Source organism: Herpailurus yagouaroundi, unplaced genomic scaffold, assembly GCF_014898765.1.
Source record: "Herpailurus yagouaroundi ecotype Mexico unplaced genomic scaffold, PumYag 162, whole genome shotgun sequence".
Taxonomy (NCBI): Eukaryota; Metazoa; Chordata; class Mammalia; order Carnivora; family Felidae; genus Herpailurus; species Herpailurus yagouaroundi.
In genome coordinates, this window is record NW_024412403.1 from 35088950 (window position 1) to 35116334 (window position 27385).

Sequence of the window (27385 nt, forward strand, 5' to 3'; positions counted from 1 at the left end):
CTTTCAAACAAGATTAAAAAATCCTCCCTTACCTCTAGAATGAAGATAATTTCTGCTCCAGATCAAAACAAGTGACAGTGACTTGAACATATATAAATACACATTATTGACAAAGATTAAACCATAATAGGTAGTCAGCTTTTTAAAACTTATTTTAATAGTAAAAGTTTAGAAACATTAACTGCTCATATGCTTCTGCTTTTTCATTTTTTCCCTTCTAATTGATTTCCTTTTTTTTTTATGGTTTATTTATTTTTTGAGAGGGAGGGAGAGAGTGGGAGGGAGGGAAGCAGGGAGGGAGGGAGGGAGGGAGGGAGGGAGGGAGAGAGAGAAACGCAGAGACAGGGAAAGAGAGAATCCCAAGCAGGCTCCATGCTGTCAGTGCAGAGCCTGATGTGGGGCTCAATCTCACAAGACACAAGATCATGACCTGAGCCAAAATAAAAGAGTTGGACACTTAACTGACTGAGCCACCCAGGTGCCCCTAATTGATTTGTTTCTAATAAATTAATATTTAAACAAGCTATTATAATACTTGTATTATACACAAATACATTCCTGAACTTGATAATTTCCCACCATCTATTCAGATTTATAATTAGGTATAAAATACTTATTTACTTTTACTTAGCCAGTTTCATTTCAAAAGATAGTTTGAGGCAACTTATAGATAAATACATCTGAACAGCATCAAAAATAAATGAGAAAAATACAGATGAAGGAGAAGAAAGACCTTGCAGATATATAAGCATAGGCATCTGGTAATTAGTTTTCATTTCCAGTCCAAAATAACTATAATTTCATAGACCATAGTGACTACAAGAAGATTTTCCTTGACTATCACCCCCAAATGATGAATATTTTAGGGCAACATTTGAGGATATTACTGGTATTGTTTATATAAAGATATAAATATTTAGAACACTATGAAAGTTGTTTTCAATATGCAATAATATACTCTAAGACTAAAAATGGATAAGTAATCCAGATAGGAGGTGAACTGGGGACAGAATTAAGGCAGGGTGCAAAAAGAAAAGTACCTAGTTCCTCAGGAAATGTTGTGTGTGTGTGTGTGTGTGTGTGTGTGTGTGTGTGTGTGTGTGTGTTCTGGGGTGGGAAACCAAGTAAAATAGTACAAAGCTGGTATTAGTCATATTTAAATTTCAACCATCCTTCCTTCAGCAGTTTTCAAATTCGCCTTGAACTTACTAAATAGCATATAGCTCTCTAATGTGTATTTGTACACATTCTTGCAAAGGGAACTGGCTTTTGGTAGGCTGGCTAGAGTAGAATAGAAAGGGGAAATGTAAATATTAAATAGGAAAGAAAAAAGGAATTCAAATTCCCTGAGTCTCTACTGGCTTCCAGACTCCACATATTATATAGTCTCACTTTAATGAGGCTATGATATCAAGTACGTTTTATGGCTGAGGAAATGGAAATTTAGAAAAGTTAAATAAAATACTCAGGGTCACGTGGATAACAGGTACAGATGAAACTGAATCTTTTAAGTAAATCCAAAACCACAATTCTTAAGTATAATCTTATACTACCACATTCAGCATTACCATGAATATATTAATTCTTGTTTTGGGCAATTTCCTTGGTACATACCCAGTGCTCTAATACACAGTCATATTAATTGTATGAACGTGAACAAGGTATTTAACTTCTCCAGGCCTCAGTTTTTCAACTGTAAAATGGAAGATAATTTTAGCACCCTCCTGAAGGGGATTAAATGAGATAATGGAATGATCATACTATTAGCAGTTTGACAATAAGGAATTAAAGAGAGCTTCTATTAGAAAATAAAAGAAATTTAAATGTTTATTTGTTTAAATAATAGGTTAACTATAAATTAGAATATGCCAGTGTCTTCTAATACTACCTTTTTAAATTGAAAATGAATCTTTGGGGTACCTGGGTGGCTCAGTCAGTTAAGTGTCTGACTTCAGCTCAGGTCATAATCTCACAGTTCATGAGTTTGAGCACAGCTCTGGGCTCTGTGCTGACAGCCCAGAGCCTGGAGCCCACTTCAGATTCTGTGTCTCCCTCTCTGCCCCTCCCCTGCTCACGCTCTGTCTCTTACTCTGTCTCTCAAAGATAAACATTAAAAAAATTAAAAAAAAAAAAAAGGAAATCTTCGTGAAGATAAGAATGTTTGGGCTAATATCAAAGAAAACAAACCTCATATTTTAATTTGGTATTTATTTTTTTCTCTGGCATGGTGTAGTATTTACTTATTGATGCATTCAACAATTATTTCTTGAGTATGTACTTTCTGCCAGGCACCATGCTCAGTGCTGGGGTTAGAATCATGAATGAGAAATACACAATATCCATTTTATTGTTTTTTTAATTTTTAAAATTTTTTATGTATTTATTTATTTTGAAAGAGAGAGAGAGTGTGTGAGCAGGGGAAGGGCAGAAAGAGAGGAAGAGAGGGAATGCTAAGCAGGCTCCATGCTGTCAGCACAGAGTCCAATGTGGGGTTGATCTCATGAACCTGAGCCAAAATCAAGAGTTAAACACTTAACAAACTGAGCCAAGCGGTGCCCCAACAATACCCATTTTCATGGAGTCTGAAGTCTAAAGGGAGAGACATACGTTTTCTAAGTAATACCGGAAATATATTTATTTACAATAGTGATTAATAATACAGAGAAAAATATGGTAGTATGACACTGTATTTTGAGACGATCTGTTAATCTACTCTTGGGAGGTGAAGCTAGGCTTCTGAGATAGTGGTATTGAAGACTGAGGTTCCATACGATAAATTAAACAATATATCGCCCACTCAAATTTATGAGAAATAAATTTAGTTCAGAAAAGCTGCCAATTCATGTCTGAGAGACATAGCAAGCTATCAGTTCTCTAGTGTATTATTTATTTATTTATTCATTTTTTTTGCCAGTGTACTATTGAACATAGTGCCTCCTTTAAAAATTGATGCCAATGTGTGGCCAACACAATCAGATTTTGTAGAAAGGTATCAAATTAGCTGTCAAATAAACAAACAGGTGAGGGTTAAGAAAAAATAAGGTGAACATATTTATGTGATCACTTTGTGACTGACCTCCCCACATAAAGCTCAAGTATTCTTCCCTATTGTAATCATGTTTTTCCAGAATTTTTCTCTTTTATTTATTTATTTATTTATTTATTTATTTATTTATTTATTTATTTATTTTTCCAACGTTTATTTATTTTTGGGACAGAGAGAGACAGAGCATGAACGGGGGAGGGGCAGAGAGAGAGGGAGACACAGAATCAGAAACAGGCTCCAGGCTCTGAGCCATCAGCCCAGAGCCCGACGCGGGGCTCGAACTCACGGACCGCGACATCGTGACCTGGCTGAAGTCGGACGCTTAACCGACTGCGCCACCCAGGCGCCCCCAGAATTTTTCTCTTTAAAGAGAATATCTTTGGAATAGTACTCTCTCTAGTAATATACCTTCCTGAGAAAACCCCATTATATGTCATAGCCCCTTTACCTATCAAATTTCACTCTTCTCTTGACTCCTGCCCCAATTCCTGTCTCCTTCAACCCAGACAGATCTTTCTATCCATCTTGAGACTCTATTCCTTTCCTCCGTTGTTCTCTGGGGCTCCTTCATCCCTAAACTAGCTCTCCGTATGATATCTTTTTCTTTTCCTTTTCCTTCTCTAACCTCTTCTCCTCTTTTTCTTTTCTCTCTTGTTAAGCGTCTTTTCCTCCTAAATCTTCACTGAAGTAGCAAAATTGAAAGCCTATCAAACTAAACCAGCTGCTGTTTGAAATCCATTAAATATATATATACATATATATGTGTGTGTGTGTATATATATATATATATATATATATATATATGAATCTGGAAAATTAAAGAAGCATTTTGAAGCTGGTTTGCAGCATTTTATGAGAAAATCATGCTTACTTTATTTAATGAAAATTAACAAGACATTTGTATTCACAAAGAAACAGCAGTAAATTAGGAGTCAAGAAAACTGTATTCAAGCCAACTTTTTAAAAATCAGTATAAACATATAATTGCCCTGAATCCTAATGTGATAATTTTTAAAAGAGAGTACTACATTATTTGTTTTTATAATTTCATAATTTTTTGTTAAAGTGAAATATTAACTTAAGCTAAAAAAAATTCTGAGTCTTACGATATATACTAAATAATTTGAATCATTTCACTATATGCTAACAGAATTCAAACCGAATGATTTATCACATCAAATACTGTGTTTTAGACAATAACACAATTCTGGATGACCTGGAAAAATAAACATCCACATTCAAACACAAAACTAAAACTATCGAGCCTACTACCCCTTCCCAAATCAAATATAAGAATCACTGCTATTTGCTTCCTATCCAAACACTACTCATTATTCAAATCCTGACATAGGCATCACAAAATCTTCCTGACAATTTCTTACATTAGTGCTATATAAAAAACAACAGGAGATAAACTGGTTCATGCAAATAAATCTGGTCTTTCCAATTTAACCATAAATGTCTATGTGGTAGGAACCATGTCCTATATTTTTTTTAAATTCATTTTAAACAAATTGACCTGAACTGAATTAATAGGGTGCATAGAAACCTAAGAAACTCAAATAACAAAAAGTAGCATTTACTTTTAAAAATCCAACATTAAAACACTAAAAAAACAAACCAAAAGAAACCAAATTAAACTAATACATATTACTTAAGTAATCCCATTTTCAGAGTCCTCGAAATAGGAAATGGAAAATAAAAATGACAAACTCTATTTCACTGGAATGACTTAAACAATGATTATACTTTGGACACCTACAAAAGTGCCTCTGTAATTTGTATGATGTAGGCTTTTAGCAACATATTTCCATGAAGAAAACAAATTAGGAAATAATTTACTGGGGTGCCTGGGTGACTCCGTTGGTTGAGCGTCTGACTTTGGCTCAGGTCATGATCTCGCGGTTCATGAGTTTGAGCCCTACGTCGTGCTCTGTGCTGACAGCTCAGAGCCTGGAGCCTGCTTCAGATTCTGTGTCTCCCTCTCTTTCTGCCCCTTCCCTGCTGGCACTCTGTCTCTCTCTCTGTCTCTCTGTCTCTCTCAAAAATAAACATTTAAAAAAAAAATTGTTGGAATACTCAAATAAAAGATTATCCCCTTCCTTTTCCCCCACAGTTTATAATTCTTGTTTAGGGGATTTTACAACATGTTTACCACTATGAAAAGTAAAATTATTAAATTTTTCATTAATCTTATTGCCTTATCAATGCATGTATTTATTAGAAATTTTAATACACATGGGCATTTATGCAAACATATACCCCAATTAAAAAAAAGAAGTAATTTGTCCAGCCTCTAGTTTAGAGTGGCCTGTCTGTATAGCCTACACTGGAATAAGAATGCTTATGATTAAATATTGAAAATTTCCCCAAATGTTATATAAATCTCTGGTGATGACAACAAAAAGAAGAAACCACAAAAACATCAGTATCCTTAAGGAATCATCAGTTTCTTTTTGTTTGCTCCAGTTATAAATTTTGCATTTGCACATTGCTGCCTAGATTTTCAAAGGATTCTGCAATGACTAATTTAACAATCTACCCATATTGCTGTAATATATCCAAGGACTTTTACCTATATATAATTTATAATATCCATATCAAGGACAGATTAGTGGGCAAAATAAAACTTCCAGCATCCAGGAGTATTATTAATGCAGAAATGGGCAAGTGTTGCCAAAATACTACTACTTAAAAACAGACTTCTCAGAGTTGGATTGGTATCCCCAAAGATGTACATAAACAAAGATCCATCTTCAGAACAGTCAATTTGACCTCACAATTTGGAAGTAAACAAAATGGATTTTTAAAAATTCTAATAATTACAAATATACATTGAATACTTACTAAATGCCAGACCCTACACTAAGTGCTTTGCATGAAGCGCTCAGAGGCCATAGTTTGTTTGCCTATGTCTGTAATTAAAATTCACATTTTCCCAGTGTCAGTATGTAACTTTCACAGAGCCATAGAGCTGACTAGTGAAGAAGGAAGAATTTGAACTCAGGTCTCTTTCACTGCAGAACCAAAACAGCTTGACTACTAGAAGTATCTGTCTGTTGATAGCAATTTAAATAACTATTTAAGGGTAAAATAAACACAAATATATTTTAGAATAAAAGATAAAACAATAGAAGAACTTAGCATTTGGAATGGATGCAGCCCCTTGGAAATAAAAACTCAGAATATCAGGATATCTGGTGAAAAGTTTGAGAATTTAGTCTATGTTTACAAATAGAGCTTTTAAAAAAAAAGGTCACAAAATTATTTTCAAGTCTCATGGTATAGTTTAGGATTCCTTTTCCCACATAATGACACAGAATGAACTGTTAAAACCATCCACTTAGAAATACTTATCTATCTATATGTGAAACTATATATATCTGATATATATAGTTACAGTTATAGTTATAATATTATAGTTATTGCTATTAATGCCCAGGCACTTTGCAAATATAGAGTGTGATGCCAGATAGAGAACAATGACACACAGTCGGTCCAAATTCCCGCCTATTTAGAGAGACACTGCCCTATTAAATTAAGTCTCATCTCACTTGGAATAAAATCTAGTCTGTAGAACTGGTTACAAGATTCAATATGATCTGGCACCAGTCTAATATGACTTCCTTCTCTCCACTAAGAACCAGCTACAGTGGCCTTCTTTTTGTTCCTCAAGGACAATCAAGCTCATCTCAGCAATAGGAACTTCACACCTTTGCCTGGAATTCTCTGCCCCGGAATGGGACTCCAGCTTAACTGTCAAGTAGATTTCCCTAATTAGGACATCTGAGAGGCCATCTTTGGATGCCAGGCTACTCTAGCAACAACAACATCCTCATTCTCAAATAATTATGTTTTGCTTACCTTATGTGATACTGTGATCTTTTTTCTGTTTTAGTATTTGAGTTTTTGTTGCTATTGTTGTTGTTCCTTTATTTTCTACGTAGCAATTATATAACAGCATGTAGTTTCAAAATTAATTTATTATTTATCTTTGACATAATACATCTATGCTTCTGAAGTAGAGGTGCCCTGTTTCGTTGCTACTGTATCCCTGAGCTTAGCGGAGTGTCTGGCACTTAAGGGACACATGGTAAATATATGTGAAATGAAAGAATAAATGAGAGATGGGAGAGGAAGCCCGGACTTAGACATCAGAACTTCCAGTCCTTTGTTGTGCACATTGTATCACAAGGTCCCTCCTGGTTATTTACTCAACCTTGGAGAACCACGCATAGGAAAGAGGGCAAAAAGCATCTAGGCCTCATAGAAATTACAGAACTTACGCTATGCTTTAACTCTTTGTAATTAAGTTTCTCAAAAGTGAAGCTTTGTTTTAATTCATTAACTTTTATGATAGACTTTTAATCATTTCTTACTATCATTTTCATATTTGTTATCGTTTTTAGTTTATTGTAGGACAGCACAGAGAGTACAGATAAATGGGGATTGCATATAAGAAGAAATTATGTCTTGAGCAAGGAATTTTGTAATGCTGTTCATTTATGATTAGTTTTGTATTGGCTCCTCAAGTTCCTTAGAATTAAATCTGCTATTTTTACCAAAATTAATTCTTGTTGCTAAAAATCACTAAATTGGACACTGGTTGAATATCAGCATGTCATTATAACCACTAACGGTTTTCTGGATCAGTGGTCAACTTTCCACACCAACCATTTATTTCCACTAAGAGGGAATCTGAAACCCATGCACTATGGTTTTCTCCTTTGTAATCACTGGTTATGGGCTATGCCACATAACATCACCTTTGCACAATACGGAAGTAAAGTAACGGCCTGCGCTATGGTGTTAAATATACTATGCTGCTTCTACTGAATATTGTTCTCAAGAGAAATTTTATTTAAGAAATATAAATGCTGAATGTTATTCTCTGATTAAAGGAGGCATTTGGGAAAGCTCTTTATTTGGGCTACAGCGTCTTTTTCCCTTTCAGAAAAGCCCTCCCAAACTATATTTTCAATACCTTTTTCAACATCATGCACTGAAAGTCACTGAATAGGTTTCTGATATTTGCTTTTTCATTGGCATATAGAACTGTCACTGTGAACAGTTCCCACTACATTACTCAATGACCCCCAAACAATAAGCAGGACAAGATAGCTGGCAGTCATGATATATTGTGTTAACTCCTGAAGATGATTTCCTCTCCCCTTTGGCTGCTGGCAGTTTGTATGCTGGGGAAACAGAAAGAATAGAACATGACCCTAAGTTTACTAAGGATCCAGAATGGATCAAATGCTTTATCCACTTAATTATGTTTAATGTTCTCACTACATTTAGAGCAGAGATTATTACACTCTAATTAGAGATGAGGAAACTAAAAGAAGAGAGGCTACGTGATTTTCCAAAATCACCTGGGCAGATAGGTGAAAGACTGGGACACTGGTCCACGTCTGTCGGACTTTACTTCTTCCAAAACAATGTTCACAGACAAAAAATGATAATGTCAGATTTTCTTCTCAGACACACCAAATATACCAATGATTACAACCCACAGGTTCCCCTGCCACCCAAAGTATTCTGACATTTTGCTTCCTAGGTTTTTTGTTTTGTTTTTATTTTTTGCTGTCTCATGTTATTTTGCTTGTTACGATTACAGACAAAGTTAATACAATTTTAGGTATAATACAGGAAGCTAATGGTGTTTTACCACAATGTGCCATTTTACCAGCCATCCCAACATGCCTTTTCTCGAGGCTTCTTGCTCACAAATGCTTTCTACTAACTTACTACCACCATAATGTATTTCCTTGTTGACACTGTTGATTGCTAATTTTCCAAACTACTTTAGAAATAATTATAATATTAGAGCAGTTTAATGCAGATGTCAGATATTGTAAGCACAAAAATTTCTCACAAATGAGCCTCAAACAGCTAAAATTTGGCATTCTGCCTTTTCACTAACATAAAAATGTGATTTCAATTCATTCATAGTCAGTTACATGAGGGATAAAGGAGGAAAAAAGAGAAAAAAAAGGATGCACAAAGTTAATAAAGATATAAATGTGAGCAGAGAATGAAATAGGCCTGTAAATAAGTGGAAAGGTCAAAAAAATAATGGCCATACATAGAAATCAGTATTGCTCTCAAGTATTAATTCTTATGATAATTTACTGATTTTTTTTCAAACAATTATGATGTCCTGTGTTACATGTCTACCCCATTAGTTCAAAATGCACCTTCTCTATCACTAGAGCAACTTCAGTATTAGGCCAGCAAAAGCAAGTCTGAACACGATGTTTCCACATCTCTCCGTTACCATCCTGGGATACAATTCTATGAACTTTGTTTGATATAGCAAGTTAATCAAATAAATAATTTGAAAGATGCTTTGTTTTATAGTTACTTGTTAGTCTTTGGCAATGGTTTATTTGATAAAAAGCAGTCTCTTTAAAGATAAAATAGAGGAATATGTAGTTGAAGACAAATACACTTTTGAGAATAAAATATTTGTCGTGTTTATAGATAAAACGCTTGCATTTGTTTCTCGTAATTCCTAACACTTCATAAGCAAAGGCTTCTTTGACGGTTTATGATCTTATTAAGAGAAGAAATAAAAAGTGATTTTGATAAATTCGAGGTGGGATATACATTTCTAATGTGGCTTTTCAGAGACAAAAGTTTGAAAGTGGCCCAGGAACCTCAGAAAGGCTATTATCACAATGGCTGGCTGAAGCAAAAATAACAATGGCTTGTTGATAACACCTGTGATAGCAGGTGGCTCTACTTGAAAAGAAACTACCACTTTCCTCTTCAGTGGTGACCACTGTGTTCCAAAGTGGGTCAGAGGTGACCAGGGTGCTTTCAAGTTCAGTTTTATAATTCTGAAGAACTGGACTGTGAGCACAGACAAGTTTTCAATTTAGCCTGTTGAAAACATATACGTGGTCTGCTTTTCCTCTTTTAACGTATTACCTTCATTCACTAAGTATAGCAGGGGATTTAATTTAGCGATCTTTTGGAATTCAATTCAAATTAAATGATTGGTTTTAAGATTTTGACTACATATATATTGAGTTGTTTTTTTAAAAAAAAGGTAATCTTTACAATATTCTCAGTGGAGATTAAATGAGGTTAAAAAAATGAAACATTGTCACTAAAGAGTGATCCCCCCCCCTTACCTTGTTTACAAATTATTTAGAAATCTAGAAGACAGAACAGCACCAATTCTTTTATAGGACTAGTGTTTTGACACAGTTGTAGTTTTGAAGTATAAAGTAAGGGGCAAATAACAAGAATACAAGTTATGCCTGTACTGGGCAATGGCTAAGACATTCCAGACTAAAATATACTATGATATAGTTACAAGTCATCTGGTATGTGACGTTTAGTTTAGAATTCCACACTTAAGAGGGATATAAATTTATACTTGCTAAATAAATAAGAACTCAAAACCCTGTAACACAATAGGAAAAACAATTGGGAAGAAAATGGAAATACTTGCTCTGGAAATAGAAAGAACCCCAGTCTATAATATTCAAATACACACACTGTGTAGAAAAGCAACTGGATCTGTTGTGTGAACTTTCATGGGTTACAAGCTGGTAGACAGGTATTTTAACTCAATATGACAAATTTTTTTTTCTATTTGGGAGACTGGTCCAAAGATGGAATGGCCTACCTCATGAGATAAGTTTCACACTAAGGAAGACAGGCAAGGGCAAGCAGAATGAAGGATACTGAAGAAAGGACTAAAGATTAAACTATGATGCTGAGGCCTCTTCAAAGTCTTGTGTCTACGAACTTTCTAGTATGAGAATTCTCTACAGTGAGACAGCTCGCAGACTGAGAAAGAAAACATCTCAGAGTAAAATAAATACCAGCATATAATGAATAACATTTGTAAGCGGAAGAAATAAATTTAACTAAGATATAGTTTATAAATAACCACCCCCCTTTTTCTTTTTTGATGAGGAGTTACAGAATACCCAAATACAATCACAGTGACAAGTGTGAATTGTCAAAACCAGCATGTACTGAGGAATGTGAGAAAAATCTCAAGAAAGTTCATGTATTGAGGAAAGAGCAATGATCTGTATTAGGCCTAGTAAAAGCAAACACTATTACTAATCTTAATAATATGTATTTAAAAAAAAATTTTTTTAATGTTTATTCATTTTTGAGACAGAGCTGAGATGAGGAGGGTAGAGAGAGAGAGGGAGACACAGAATCCGAAGCAGGCTCCAGGCTCCGGGCTGTCAGCAGAGAGCCTGACGCAGGGCTCAAACTCACCAGCTGTGAGATCATGACCTGAGCAGAAGTCGGACACCCAACTGACTGAGCCACCCAGGCGCCCCAGTAATATGTATTAATCAGTACTAATCTAGGAGTGGTGGGAAGAAAGGAACGCTAGGTAATGAACCCAACTTTCCAGTTACATAGGGATAATAGCACTTGTTAGACAGGAGTGGTTCATTAGAAATTTACTAAGATTACCTATCTTCTAAGACCATGTTACTATTATAGTGTTAATTCTATGCTCATTTAAGAAACCTTAAAATTACTTATTTGGGTTAAAAAACTCTTTGGGGGGCGCCTGGGTGGCTCAGTCGGTTGAGCGTCCGACTTCAGCTCAGGTCACAATCTCGTGGTTCACGAGTTCGAGCCCCGCATCAGGCACTGTGCTGACAGCTCTGAGCCTGGAGCCTGCTTCCGAATCCGTGTCTCCCTCTCTCTCTGCCCCTCCCCCACTCATGCTCTGTCTCTCTCTCCCTCTCTGTCAAAAATAAATAAAACATTAAAAAAAAATTTAAAAATAAAAAACTCTTTGGAACCAAACAAAGGTAACTTGCTTATTGAATACAAGGATCTTGATAACTTTTTAAGGCATACACTCCATCTACTATTATTAGATCCGCATTTGTTTTATAGTTTTCTCTTACAAATTGAGTGTATTTCCTCTCTAGCTCATTCTAGTCTAAGGGGAAAACCTGAGTTTTAAAGTTAAGGATCAGCTTTGAACCACAATGATTTTAATTGGCATTGATGTTCTAAGACTGCATGCACACCAGATGTCTTGATTTCACTAAATTTAAACACAAATTACTTAAAAAAAATCTATTTGAAAAGTTATCACCTACATCAGTTTTTTAAAATGAAGCTACAGTCAAGTGCCTGTGAGTGGTAATAGTTAAATAACCATTAACATTTTTATATGCTTTCTCCCAGCCACTTTGTTTCTTTTGTAAAGAGGCTTTTAAATTTTTTTCAAGTTTTTATTTAAATTCCAGTTAGTTAATATATGAGGCTTTTAAAATTTTAAATTAAACTTTTGATTTTGAGATAATTGTAGACTACCATATAGTTATAAGAAATAATACAGAGAGATCCTGTATACACTTTATCTGGTTTCCTCAAATGGTAACATTTGGAAAACTGTGGTACAATATCACAGCCAAGGTATTGGCATTGATAGTCAAGATACAGAACAGTTACATCACTAGAAGTAGCTCACCTGATGCCCTTTTATGGTCACACCCACTTTCCTCCTGGGTTCCCACCATGATCCTTACCCCCTGGCAAGCACTAACTTATTCTCCATTTCTTTATTCTGTCACTACAAGAATGATATATGAAAGGATATATCATGCATGTGTTAACGATAGGCTTTTTCCTCTTAGCATAATCCTCTGGAAATTAATCCAAATTGCTGTATATACCATGCAGTGTTCCTTTTTATTGCTGAATAGTATTCCATGGTATGGAGTACAATTTGTTTAACCATTCATCCTTTGAAACATACCTGGGTTGTATCTGGTTACTGGGCATTATGAAAAAGCTGCTATGAACATTGGTGTAGCCGTTTTTGTGTGTGTGTGTTGGCGGGGGGGCAATTTCTTTGGGATAAATATTCCAAAGTATGATTGTTGGGTTGTAAGATAGTTGTATATTTAGCTTTACAAGTATCACACTGTTTCACAGAGTGATTATAACATTTAACATTCCCACTAAGAATGATGCCTCTTGACATCCTTGCTAGCATTTCGTGTTGTCACCATTTTTAATTTTAGCCATTCAGATAGGTATGTGGTGATATCTCATTGTGGTTTTATTTTTCAATTTTTTTAAAGTTTATTTATTTTTGAGAGAGAGGGAGAGAGACAGAATATAAGTGGAGGAGGGGCAGAGAGAGACGGAGACACAGAATCTGAAGCAGGCTCCAGGGCCCGAACTGTCAACACAGACCCTCACGCGGGGCTCGAACTCACCAGCCATGAGATCATGACCTGAGCAGAAGTCAGACGCTTAACCGACCGAGCCACTCAGGTGCCTCTCTCATTGTAGTTTTAGTGGCTAATGATATTGAATGCATGAATGCATTCTCATCTGTTTATTAACCAAATATATATAGATAGATAGATAGATAGATAGATAGATAGATAGATAGATAGATAGATAGATTCTGTCCCTCCACTGATACCACAGTCTTGATTACTGTAACTATATAATAAGTCTTAAAATTGGGAAGCTTGAATCCTCCCATTTTATTCCTCTTTTACAAGACTGTTTTAGCTATTCTAAAACAATTGCTTTGCCTTTTCACATAACTTTAGAATGATCTCCTTTATATGTATAAAAATTCTTCATAAGATTTTGATAGGAATTTATTTTTTATTTGGGAAGAAATAACATCTTGGCTATGTTGAATCTTCTAATCTATGAGCACAGTATGCATTTCCACTTATTTAGGGTCTTTTTATTTCATTTGTTTTATAGTTTTCAGCATACAGTCCTGTATATATTTTATTAGATTTGTACCTAAATATTTCTTTTACAGGAGAAAAGAGATGGAACACAGGAGGGACAAAGAAAGAGAAGTAAAGATGAAGGAAGGGAGGTAGGAAGGAAGGGAGAACAATTATAAACGGCATATTTTTAATTTTTAAAGATCATATTCACTGCTAATATACAGAAAGAGAATGATTTTTTTTATATATATATTTTTCTTGCATCTTGCAACCTTGCTAAACTTCTTAGATTTTGGAGGATTTTTGTTTGTATGTATGCCTTGAGATTTTCTACATATCTTTTGCAAATAGGGACAATATTATTTCTTCTATTCCAATCCATCTTCCCTTCCATTCCTTTTATTCATTGATTAGGACTTCCAACACTATGTTACATAAGAATGATGAGAACAGACATCCTTGTCTTGTTCCCAAACTTGGGTGTGGAGGGAGCACTTAGTCTTTAGCCATTAATTATATTATTAGATGTGTGGTTTTTAGTAGATACTCTGCCAAATTTAGGGAGTCCTCTATTTCCATTTTTCTGAGACATTTCATTATAAGTAGGTATTAAATTTTATAAAAGCCTTTTTCTGTATCAACGAATATGATGATTTTTTTTTCTTGTTAGTATAATGGACTACATTAATTGATTTTAAGTATTGAAAAGCCTCACATCACTTGAATAAAGCCTCTTGGTTATGGTGTACAATTATTTTTATGTATTGCTGAATTGTATTTGTCAATATTTTGTTAAGAATGTTGGTGTCTACATTTATAAGGAACACTGATCCGTAGTTTCTTTTTTATTATTATCCTTATCTGGTACTGATATCAGGGCAATACCTGCTTCATAAATGAATTTAGAAGTGTTTCTTCTTTTACTATTTTCTGGACAAGACTGTGCAAAATTAGTGTGAATTCTTTTTTTCATTTTTTAAAAATGTTATTTTTGAGAGAGAGAGAGAGACAGAGAGAGCAGGGAAATGGCAGAGAGAGAGAGGGAAATGCAGAATCCAAAGCAGGCTCCAGGCTCTGTCAACCCAGAGCCCTATGCAGGGCTCAAACACATGAACCATGAGATTATGACATGAGGTAGTATGAATTCTTTAAATGTCTCATAGAACTAACCATTCAAAACAGCTGTTGATTTTTTTATGTGCGTGCTTTTAAGTTACAAATCAAATTTCATTAATAGTTATATGCCATTCAAATAATCTTTTTCATAAGGGAGGGGTTGTGATAGTGGTGTTCAAGGAATAGATACATTTCATCTTAGTTTGTAATTTGAGTAAGTAAAGTTGTTCCTTGTATTCCCTTATTACCTTTTTGATGTCTGCAGAGTGACATAACTTAAAAACTAAAGACAAGGAATTTTGTTGTATTGTATTTACCTGCATTTTTTTATTTACCCATATTTTTACTTTTCCCACTTTCTTTCTTACTGATATTCCAGTATTCCTTTATCACCTCCTTTCTGTTTTGAGAACTTCCCTTAGCAATTCTTTTAGGATAGGACTGCTGTCCACACATTCTCTTTCTTCCTCTCTCCCAAAATGTCTAATTTCCCTGTCATTCCTTCAGTGTATTTTCGACTGGTTTCCTGGTAATAATCTTGTGATAAATACCTTTATGTATAAAGTATTTTCTTTTCAGTATATAATAGGTTTATACAGCCTTAGAATTAAACGCCTTAATTGGAATAATTCAGTGATCATGCTATAGCATTTTTAAAAAAAAATTTTTTTTAATGTTTATTTATTTTTGAGACAGAGAGAGACACAGCATGAACAGGGGAGGGTCAGAGAGAGAGGGAGACACAGAATCTGAAACAGGCTCCGGGCTCTGAGCTGTCAGCACAGAGCCCGATGCGGGGCTCGAACACACGGACCGTGAGATCATGACCTGGGCTGAAATCGGACGCTCAACCGACTGAGTCACCCAGGCGCCCCTCATTTTTAAATATAAGTACTGACAAATTGTTTTCCAAAAGGATTGTAGAAAACTATACACCAAGAAAAATGGTGCATAGATATAATCCCTACTCCTAAAGACAGGGTGGACTAGTTTGCATCAGAAGATTCTTACAACTCCACAGTCCATGAATTCAAATGATACCAATGAAAGTCATTTGTTAATTTTTAAATATGACTATATTAGTCTAGGTTCTTCGGAGAAACAAAACCAATAAGATATATATGGGCATATATGAGTGCACTTATTATAGGAATTGGCTCATGCAGTTGTGGAGGCAGACAAGTCCCACAATCTGCCTTCTGCCAGCCGGAGAACCAGGAAAGCCAATGATATATATAATTCAGTTCAAGGCGGAGCTGATGGTGTAACTCCCAGCCCCAAGCTGAAGGCCTGAGAACCATGGGGCAACTGCCATGACTCCCAGAGTCCAATGGCCAGGAACTCCAATATCCAAGAGGAGGAAAAGATAGATGTCCCAACACAAGAAGAGAAAGAATTTGCCCTTTCTTCACCATTTTGTACCATTCAGGTCCTAAAAGTATCGGATGATACCAGGCCCACACTGGCCGACAAACCTCTTTACTCAGCCTGCTAAATCGTATGCCAATCTCTTCCAGAAACACCCTCACAGACATACCCCAAAATAATCTTTACCAGGTATCTGGACATCTCTTAGCTGAGCTAAGTTGATACAAAAATTTAAGCATCAGAATGACAGAGAATAATGAACTTTGAATAGCAGTGAGAAGTTTTCTTTTGCCTTTGACATTCTCAGTCAACACTGGTTTACTTCCACTCCAGTTCACTTTGATGTTATTGCCTCACTTGTCTCCCATAGCTCAGAAGTTTCACTGATAACATCTCCTACACTGAATTCTCCTTTGTAGAAACAGTTTAGGGATGAGTGTATGCCAAGTTACAATATATATCTATAGAATACGTCACTGAGAAAGTAAGATTACTTATTTACACACCTACTAGAAAAGTTATGACTAGAGCCAGAGATATTTGTGTTCCATTATTGATTTTTACCTTTTAGTAAACCTACTCATCAAGCACTTTCTGGACCTGAAAAACTGCCACATACTCAGAAACGCCTTACCTAATACACCCTTGAAAATCTTTGAACTTGTATATGAGACACTTTACAAACACTGATTCTTTCAATTATATCAAAATAATATGAATAAAATTATAATCTTAAATGATTTATGATTTTATAACAAATATTAAATATATGAGAAATACATTAATATAAATTATATTAATACAAATATAAATTAATATAAACACATGATATTGACACATTGGGCTCCATCATATAAAAAGCAGCATAAATAACCATTTTATGTAGATGTTGAGCACTGCAGCTGAACTATAACTGTGATATTCCACATCTATACTGAGTTGACTCAAATTTATCCATCTATAGATATAGATATAGATATATGTAATTTTTCAACTTAAACTGAGAATGAACATAGGGGTTTCATGGTCTTCTGCTATATTTGCCCATGTTGACGTCGGAATAAAGAGAAATGAGAATAATACATCCGACATATATTAAATGTACAATTCTAGGCTACTATGCTAATTAAATAAAATTGACAATTTGATCACTTATTTCTATATTTAAGTGCATATTTCTGTATTTTTATATTTATATAAATTGTTTATAAATAAAAATGATTAATTTGGCAGTTAATTATATGCCATGATAGATATGATAATGAGATGGTAGTTTGGAACTTAAAAATCATTTAATACTTAACATATGTTTCATGGGGGGTGGGTAAGAGAAGTACTTGATAAAATTATGACTATGTGGAATTGAGAAAAACTGCACAGCAAATAATTATATACATAATTGTTTGAAAATTATCCTCTAGGTCACAGACATTCACATTTAAAAATTCTTTAGGGACTTAATTAAAATAGAGAGTTATCACTTTTCAAAAATGTGATCAAGAGATTTAATTTTGGCTTTACATGTTTTATTTTGACATTTTTAAATGCATTTTAATGTGAAGAAGCAAAGCATCATTTTACATTTAAAATAAAGTTTTTCTATTTGCTTTCTTTTTAGTAGGTCTCTTAGAGTAAAACCTTTCCATCGTAAGTAAAAAACAGTATAGTATTAAAATGTCATGACAATAAATATATATATAAATTTATAAAATAAATTATCTCCACACTTAGGAAGAAGTAGACTTTATATATCAGTTGATATATTAAAAATATATCATGATTTCTTATTTTTTAAAAGTTTCATAAATTACTCAGAGCACACAAAATTAAAACAGAATGATATAAAATATATCAGTTAAAAGTCTATACTGCATGGCAGCATGAGAAGATGAAAATATTTTTTAATAATTTTTAATTAATTTTTAAATCAATTTTTAATATCAAAATAATTTTTAATATCAAAAGCCAAAGGGAATGGACAGAGCATTTTGCATCAAAATATCTCAAGAAATGTACAGAGTACTACTCTCTCAAGATATATACTTTTAGGTATGATTCTAGTAGTTAATAAGCATCTGCATTGGAGAACAAACACATGATGTGGAAATAAAGTCAAAAGGCAGGTCATTGGGGGCACCTGGCTGACTCTTGAGCTCAGGGTTGTCAGTTTGAGTCCCATATTGGAAGTGGTGCCTACTTTAAAAAACAAAAACAAGGCAGTCCACTGAAGTGACATGTTGTCCAGTACAAAATATTAACATGGGGAGTTTTTCAATGTTACACATTATTAGGCCTATAAATTAAGTATTTAAGAAGGGGAAGTCCAGATTACATCTGTTGAAATGAATAAGGAAAGAGAAGAGTTAAGGGGGCAGGTACTGAGGTGGTAACCGGAAGGCTTTTATGAAGGTTTCCTATGAGGGGAGATAGATATTTGGTCTTGAAATATAAGATACTTCAGAAAGTAGAGAAGGGAGAGCGTTCCAAAGGAGAAGGAATAATTAGCATGTGTAAAGGCACAGACTCAGTGTGTGAGAGGAACTCTATATTGTAGAATTTAGAGAGTTAGTAAGAGGTCAGATATTAATTAATTAGAGCTCCTAGTTTGCCAAGAACCTAGAATTCATCATCTAGTAGAACTACTTTAAATATGTGGTCCTTTCCCCTCTGACATACCTCAGCACTCACCAGATGGGAATCAAGGGGTTGAGAGAGTAGACAGTGGAGCAAACACCCTACCTTGATGCCTCAGGACACAGGAATGACTCATTGCAACTACTGTCTATTGTTTTTAAGATTTGTGTGCTTCTTCCCAGAGACTGGCCAAGGGCATCCATACAATATAGAAGAAATGTCGCCACATCCCTATTACAAGTAACTTTTAAAAATAATGCCACATCTTTTAATATGTGTATTTTCTTAAAATTTAGAATTAGATCCTTTCATCCATCAAAAAGTTGTAATTGAATGTACCCATGAAACCTAGTTTCTGACCTGGAGAAAAATCCAAGGAGTTAGGATTCTGTTGTCACACCCCATGTACTATTTCAAACACATGTGCACATGCACACACACATACACAACCACCAGGCTCTTCCTGACATAGCTGCCAACTGGACAATAGCTATGTGTCGTCTACTACTAACTGCAATTCTAACTACCTAGCGAACAATGGCATTTTTGTGCTCAGGACCATTCGGGCAATCTAAAGGATCCCAGCTTTGGTCAGTGGGACTAGAAACAATAAGAATAATATCTGAGAAATACTTGGAGTCATATTTGATATAGATTAACTGGCATATGAAACGCTGTTTTCTATGTCTCTGGGTCCCATATTTCTATCCTATATGATCAAGTATCCAGCTGTGACATAATCTATAAGGAGGAGGCAGCCTCAAGTGTGAGAGATTCTACAAGCGACAGTAGATCTCCATTTTCACCAGAGCTGTTAGCATCCGTCTGTTTAGATGGCTATGGCTTACCACACAATGATTTACCTTTGCGAGTCACACACCAAATCTGCATTTGAGAAAGATCACTCCAGTAAAACTATAAAGAATGTACTTGGTGATGAATTGAGTATATTCAAATCACTTGTCTCTCAAGCTTACTTAACTTATAGTTAATTATACCCCCTGCTGTGACTGATTACTTAATAGATCTTACCTGAAAAAACTATGACTCTGTTATTAACTGGAAAAATGAACTCTACGAAAATTTAAGGGAAATGGAGAAGGCAAATGTCACTCGAAAATCTACTGAGGGAATCCTAGGAGACTGTGCTTCTCCCAACTTTAAAACAGCCCTCATAGGGATTTAAGAGAAGGCCCCGAGTCTAGCAGAACCCTAGCCCTGATCAAATTTAACTTTTTTGCTTAGCTCAAACCTGGGTGGGTCCTCAGAATTACTCAGGAATCTCATCATATTTCCTTAATGAAACAACTCCCCCACTCTCTCACATGACAATTCTACACCTCTTCTCACCTGGAATTTCTAGTACCTCTCCCTTAACTTTTCACTTTCAGTGGCTTGTCCAGCTTTTTATATTTAATTGGAAAAATACAATCAATTAGAAGACATCATCAAACCCTGATCAAATCTACCCCCCTCACTGGTTAAAACCCAAAGACTCTGCCTCCTATTCCATCAGTGAATTGTCCCTGAACTTTTCCAAGAGCAACCCTCCACTGGTACACCAAATCCCATCTTTTATTCCCTTCTGAAGTGGTTTGCACCTGTAGTTACCCATTCTCTGCTGACTTAGCAATTTCTCCTTCTCTATCAGTTCAATTCCATTGGCTGAAATATTCTTACCTTAAAATAAATTTTCTGATGTTAACCCTCCCTTTTAGCTCCCCGTTAAAGAATAACTCCTCGTCAAATTTATCTATACTTGCTGCCTTGATTTTCTCACTTGCCATTCTCTTCTTAACCCATCTGAATCAGAACTTTATTTATTTTTTTTTAATTTTAATCCCAGGGTACCTTATATTAGTTTCAGGTGTATAGTATAATGATTCAACACTTCTATATATTACTCAGTGCTCATTGAGATAAGTGTACTTTTCCTCCTCATCACCTATTTCACACATCTCCCTACTCACTTCCCTTCTGGTAACCCTCTGTTCTCTATACATAAGAGTCTGTTTCTCGGTTTCTCTCTGTTTTTCCCCATATGTTAATCTGCTTTGTATCTTAAATTCCACATATGAGTGAAATCATACGGTAATTGTCTTTCTCTGACTTATTTCACTTAGCATAATACTCTCTAGATCCATCCATGTTGTTGCAAATGGCAAGATTTCTTTCTTTTCTATGGCTGAATAATATTCCATTTTTTATATACATACCACATCTTCTTTATCCCTCACTGATGGACATTTAGGCTACTTCCATAATTTGGCTGTTATAAATAATGCTGCAATACACACAGGAGTGCTAAATGTAGCCCTTCACATTAGTGTTTTTGTAATATTTGGGTAAATACCCAGTAGCGTGACTGAATCGGAGTTCTAGCCCAACCATTCCACCAAAACTCTTTTTACTCCAAATAAACGACCATCAGTCCAAATCTGTGGTCCTGGGCCCTGCAGATGCAGTTGGCATTGGTGGACTCTACCTCCTATTTCACCTGCGGATCCTTCCCTGTCTTCTTAGCTGCCTTCTGTTTGTCTTCCTGACCTCTGCGTGTGAGAGTAACTCAGAGCTCAGGGGCAGACCATGGCTCTCCTCATCCTCACTCTTTGAGTGCTCTGATACAACCTCATAACTTGAAATAACTTCCATTAGCAGGTAACTTCTAGTTTTAAACTGCCAGCCCACCAACTGCACACCTGCCCCACACCTCTCCACCATCTACTTTATCCTAGAGTGGGCAGAATTACCTTTTCAATATTGTCACACCATTCCCATGATCCAAATCTTTTAGCAGGTTCCCATCAAACAGAATGAATTGACTAAAATAGAAGAAAATCCAAAATCCTTGTAAGGTCTTACAAGGCTCCAGGATCTGAAAACTGCCACCAAACTCTCTGGAGTTTCCCAAAATTCTCTCTTGCTTACCATCCTACATCTCTCTTGCCTTCTCTTGAAGACACCAAGCCTGTTCATCCCCCCACACAGGGACTTCACAATTGCTTTTCTCCTCACGGTTCACACTGGATTTTATACTGAATTTTATATTGTACCCTTCCATTCAGGTCTCTGTTTAAATATCACCTCTTTAGAAATGATTACCTTGACCACACTAAAAGACAGCTGTCATGCAACACAATACTGAACCAGCTAGCTTTAGTTTTCTTCATGGAACCCGCCAATATCTGGAAATTTCCTTTATATGGTCCCTTCCCCACAGGCAGGGTTCTGAGGACTGGTGTCCTACTGTTTTTTGTTTTGTTTTGTTTTTACTGCCTCATGCCCAGGGTTTAGACATGTTGGGTACACAATGTACTCATTGTGTAAGTACTCAATACATCTTTTGCTAAATAACTTAGTTAAATCAGCATTTCAATATGCCAAAAATATTTCTGATAAGTGATTCTCAACAACAAATTACTTAATCCTCAACAAGTGTCCAGAAAGCCTCCGGCTCCTAATACTTATTTACTCATTTTAAAAAGCTAAGACACTGAGAAGTTCACTTTATATACATATGTAATATACATATTGAACACACTTATGTTCTCTTAACACATTTAACAGACATTTCTAATACAGAGAAAGCATTTCATATCTATTTTTAAAACAAAACTCCCTTTGCTTTAAAACAAATCCACTTGAACAGCCTAGAAATTTATATTCTATCCTATTTTCTGTCAATCTTAGGGGTGTGGAGATTATGAGCTGTAGTGAAGTGAAAGAAACCAAAATGTTAACTAATCTATGATTAATCTGTATGAACTTTCAGATTTTAGATGTGTCTACAAACACACACGTATGTAAATGATGAGAAAACACAGGAAAACAACCTACAGCATATTCATGTGAGCTAGTTAATATCTATGCAGTAATACAATTTATAAGCACATACAAGAATCACCTTTCGAATTTCTCCAGGATGTTAATGCATCCTGCAGAAAAACCTGCCTCAGGTTTGTTCCTGGCATCTCTAAATTACTTAAGTTTAGGGGTGCTTGGGTGGCTCAGTCGGTTGGGCATCTGACTCGGTTTCAGCTCAGGTCATGATCCCACTGTTTGTGGGTTTGAGCCCATGTCGGGCTCACTGACAGAGCATATATTAAGGCTTTTAATTTTTTTTTTTTTCAACGTTTATTCATTTTTGGGACAGAGAGAGACAGAGCATGAACGGGGGAGGGGCAGAGAGAGAGGGAGACACAGAATCGGAAACAGGCTCCAGGCTCTGAGCCATCAGCCCAGAGCCTGACGCGGGGCTCGAACTCCCGGACCGCGAGATCGTGACCTGGCTGAACTCGGATGCTTAACCAACTGCGCCACCCAGGCGCCCCAGCTAGACAAACTTTTGATGCGCTGTTGCAGGAAGACTAATACATAGTATTTTCTTAAATAAGTGTAAATCCTGAAGCAGGTTGTGCTATTATTTTCTGCTTGAGGAAATAATAATAAAGAAGTTTCATTTCTTCAAAACATACATTATAAAGGATACGACATGTTGATAGGGGTTTGGGAGTGGTAAAGAAGAGATGGAAATATGAAGGTTTCAGTGAAGTACATAATTAAAAGCGATGAGCACCCCTTGGGAAGGAGCTGCGCATAGCCTAGACACAGAAGAGCTTGAATGACAAAGCAAATCTCCCCTAATTCCCTCCCCTAACTACCACATGTTACTGTCACTATACCTTTATTGGTTAAAGGATTAGTGAAAATTTTCACTTTATGTCAAGGATACAAATTTCAAGTAGGATATTCTTTACAAAAATATAGACACCATTAACAATGTTTATAATATGGAATTTTCACATGCCCAACTGATACAACGGTATATTTCCTAACTATGAGATCAAAGGAAAAATAGGTAATTTTTAACTATTTTAAAATACAGAATGTGACTATCACAAATTTTAGCCACAGATTATCATAAATAAATGACAGATAAAAAGAAGAAGCCACAAATAAACATTCCAGGGGAATTTACACTGGTAAAGAAGGGGCTTTTACACTGTGGACTGGAAAACACATAGGAGATAGCCATACAAGGGAAATGCTCAAAGCAGAGAGAGAAGCATGTGCAGAGGCCCCGATGCAGGAAAAGCACCAGAGTGGTAAGAGATTAATGAGCAATAGAAAGAATATGTTAAGATGAGAGCAGATACAGGTCCTTCAAAAACCTCTTAAGCCATGTTAAGATTTTTTTAATTTTTTTAATTCTCATCAAAGTGCACTGAAGTACTTCAAGGCCAAAGAAATGTGAGAAATAAAGTGTTATTGTATAGCCCTTACTAGGAGGTTCAAAATGCACATTAGCTAATTAAACATCCCAAGAATTTTAACTATAAAGAAATGTGTTGAACTTGATTTAGTTCAAGGTTTTCCAAATTTATTTGAGCACTGAACACTCTTCACGTGACACACATTGATATCCTGCTGAACTTTCTTCCTCAGTGGATCATTTCCCACAGTTATACTGGAACAAAGAGCCAGTGAGAAACCTTGATGCTATTGTTACTTCATGAATTAACTGAAAGACTATTTGCTATTACTGGGAATAAAAGGACCTAAAGTATTACTCTGTAGAGATAATGGGTTTCATTGTTGCTCAGCTGGACAAACATTTGACAGTCTGCTCTGGTACGTTCTGAGAGAGTGTGCTAAACAATAGGGTTATAAGATGGATGAGATCTATATTGTCATTTGGGAACACTAGAAAGCATAAATACATTCATTCATTTATTTATCCATTCAATAAATTTGTGTCTAAATGAGTCGAGCATTGTTCTAGAGAGAAACAAGGCAAACATTGTCTTTGCCTTGCTGAAGCTTACATTCATGCTTGGTATACAGGAGAAAAGACTCAATTACAACAACATAATTCAATAACTGACATAAATAAAACATATATTTGCAGGTAAGAGAGCAAGGAGTGAAGGTAGATAATCAAATAAAAGCATTTAACTCAGTGCAGGGAGTAGAAAAGACGATCTTGATTTGAAAAATAATTTGGACATAATATAAATAGGAGATGTAATTGTTAAATGGATACGCATTCAGAGTTTGTATGACACATAAATCTGAGCTCAACAATTCAGTCTGGATGTGGAATAAACCATGGAAGTTTTAAGAAACAAAACTGATTCTTACTATATTCAGGAACTATGCTAAGAATTTTACATATTTTTCACATTTAAAATCTTCCAGCAGCATCATGAGGTAGGTCCCTTTAATCACCACTTTAGAGATGGATGTGGACACTAGAATATTTAAAATTAAGTACGTGGTTTACATTATATTCCTTTTGGACAGTATTATTCTATATGCTCCTCAGGAGGATTGTTGGTTTCTGTTTTGCATGATTATTTAATGTACACCTTGCCTCTCATTTCCCATTTTTCCCACTGACCCTGCCAGCCCGCAGCCTGACAGCAGAGACAGCGGCCTTCAATGCTTCTCTCACCACCCCTATGGCCTGAAAGTGTTTGCTATGTTTATCCACTTCATTTCATCACTAAGCTCCCTAAATTCTCTTCTTGTACAGGAGATGTGAGATACCTTACTTCTGGAAAGGTCTGGGAAAAGATGGAGAGATAGACTATTTCTGATAGCCTTTCAAATGTAACCGCACAAGTTGGGCGATGAGCTCATGGCAGAAGCAAGAAGGACAAACTGTAGGTCAAGCAAAGCCCATGCTAGCTTATTATAAGGGGACTCTGAATAATAACACTTTGTCAGAGTGCCTGGCTGGCTTAGTCTGTTTTAAGCACCTGACTCTTGATTTCGGCTCAGGTCATGATCTCATGGTTCGTGGGTTCAAGCACTTGTCAGGTTCTGGGCTGACAGCTCAGAGACTCCTTGGGATTCTCTCTCTCTCTCTCTCTCTCTCTCTCTCTCTCTCTCTCCCCCCCCCTCCCCTGCTCACTCTATGCCTCAAAAATAAATAACATTAAAAAATAATAATAACACTTTGTCAGAAAGAAAAAGATCAGGGGTAAATGCTATTCCATACAGGGCACCAAACAACAAGCATAAAGGTATGATCTCCCTACTTATAACCATTGTCACAACATCAATGGCCAGTCAAAACAGAAAGAAAAAAAGGACTGTGGCCCTTTCTGCCTGAATTAATCTAGATACTATTACCAAAAACAGCTTAGCCATTATACTAAAAAACTCCATTACTGGAAAAGAATAAACAATCTAATTTACAATGAACACTCTGAGACTAAAAATCAGAATACCCACCATATAGTAGTGTCCTAAGAAATATAAACATGGCCCCTGATTTAAAAGTTAATTCAGGGGCACCTGGGTGGCTCAGTCATTTAAGTCAGCTCAGAGCCTGGAGCCTGCTTCGAGTTCTGTGTCTCCCTCTTTCTCTCTGCCCCTCCCCTGCTCATGCTCTGTCTGTCTGTCTCTCTCTCTCAAAAATGAATAAACATTAAAAAAAAATTAAAACATCTTTAAAAACAAAGTTAATTCAATAGCTGTTTCATAAAATGCCTTTTTCACCAGAAAATTTAAAAACAATAGTAAGTAGACAGATGTTTTGCTTATCCCACATTGGAAGGGAAAAAAGCAATACACACAAATGAAGTTTTTACAGTAATCCTCATTAAAAAAAAATTGTTGACAGATAACTTTAATTTAATCCTTACAACAACTTTTAAAATTTTAACAATTTTAATGGAAATACTTTGAATTTGCATTTTCCTTCTTCCTGGCATCTTAAAAGAAAATTTTCGAACATGACAGTTTTTTTAATGACTCACGTTCATTATGATTATTCTACACTGCAGTCTAATGATGCCCAGAGAGACAACTGGAGTGTGGAACTGTTTGCTGCTGCACCTACGTGGCCTTACCCTGCCGTGGTTTCACTTCTGGTTTCTGACCTTGATGGGTTTTCTCTCCCTCTAACATTGCTCTTGGCTGTGACTTCTCAACACCGTTAGATGTTGACCATCATTGGTCATTTCCACAAATGTTCCTAATTCTGTGCTTCTACTAAAAACAAAACAAAACAAAAAACAGCTTAATGTGCTTTTAAAAAACAGTGTGAAACCACACGAACAAACGAACAGACCCACAGAGATTACGGCACGTCCTTTGGCTGATGAAAACAAAATGCTGTTCCTTGTCTTCATGCCTCTGATTCTGTTTCAGAGGATGAGGCTGGCTGGCTAATCTGCCCACAAGAAAATTATGACAATTATATGGTAATAATGGTGACAATGCAATTATCCCGACTGTAAGTCAGACGTGGGGATAAATGTGTCACTAAAACTTCACAATCACAGGAGTCAGGTACATTTAGAATCTTATTTTATTGGGGCGCCTGGGGGGCTCAGTCGGTTAAGCATCCGACTTCGGCTCAGGTCATGATCTTGCTCAGGTCATGATCTTGCGGTTCATGAGGTCAAGCTCCGCGTCGGGCTCTGTGCTGACAGCTCAGAGCCTGGAGCCTGTTTCAGATTCTGTGTCTCCCTCTCTCTCTGACCCTCCCCCGTTCATGCTC

At 35.9% G+C, this 27385-nt stretch overlaps 1 protein-coding gene and 1 long non-coding RNA gene across 4 annotated transcripts in view; both read right to left on the reverse strand.

The window, feature by feature from the left end:
* The window catches only part of GBE1 (1,4-alpha-glucan branching enzyme 1), a 289276-nt gene that overhangs the window by 115022 nt on the left and 146869 nt on the right, over positions 1-27385 (reverse strand). The gene's annotated exons all lie outside the window — the stretch shown is intronic.
* On the reverse strand, positions 719-25604 carry LOC121036093 (uncharacterized). Its single transcript, XR_005793232.1, has 3 exons — positions 23213-25604; positions 11697-11700; positions 719-733 (listed from the first exon to the last, which is right to left on the reverse strand). It is a non-coding gene; the product is annotated as an uncharacterized LOC121036093 (long non-coding RNA).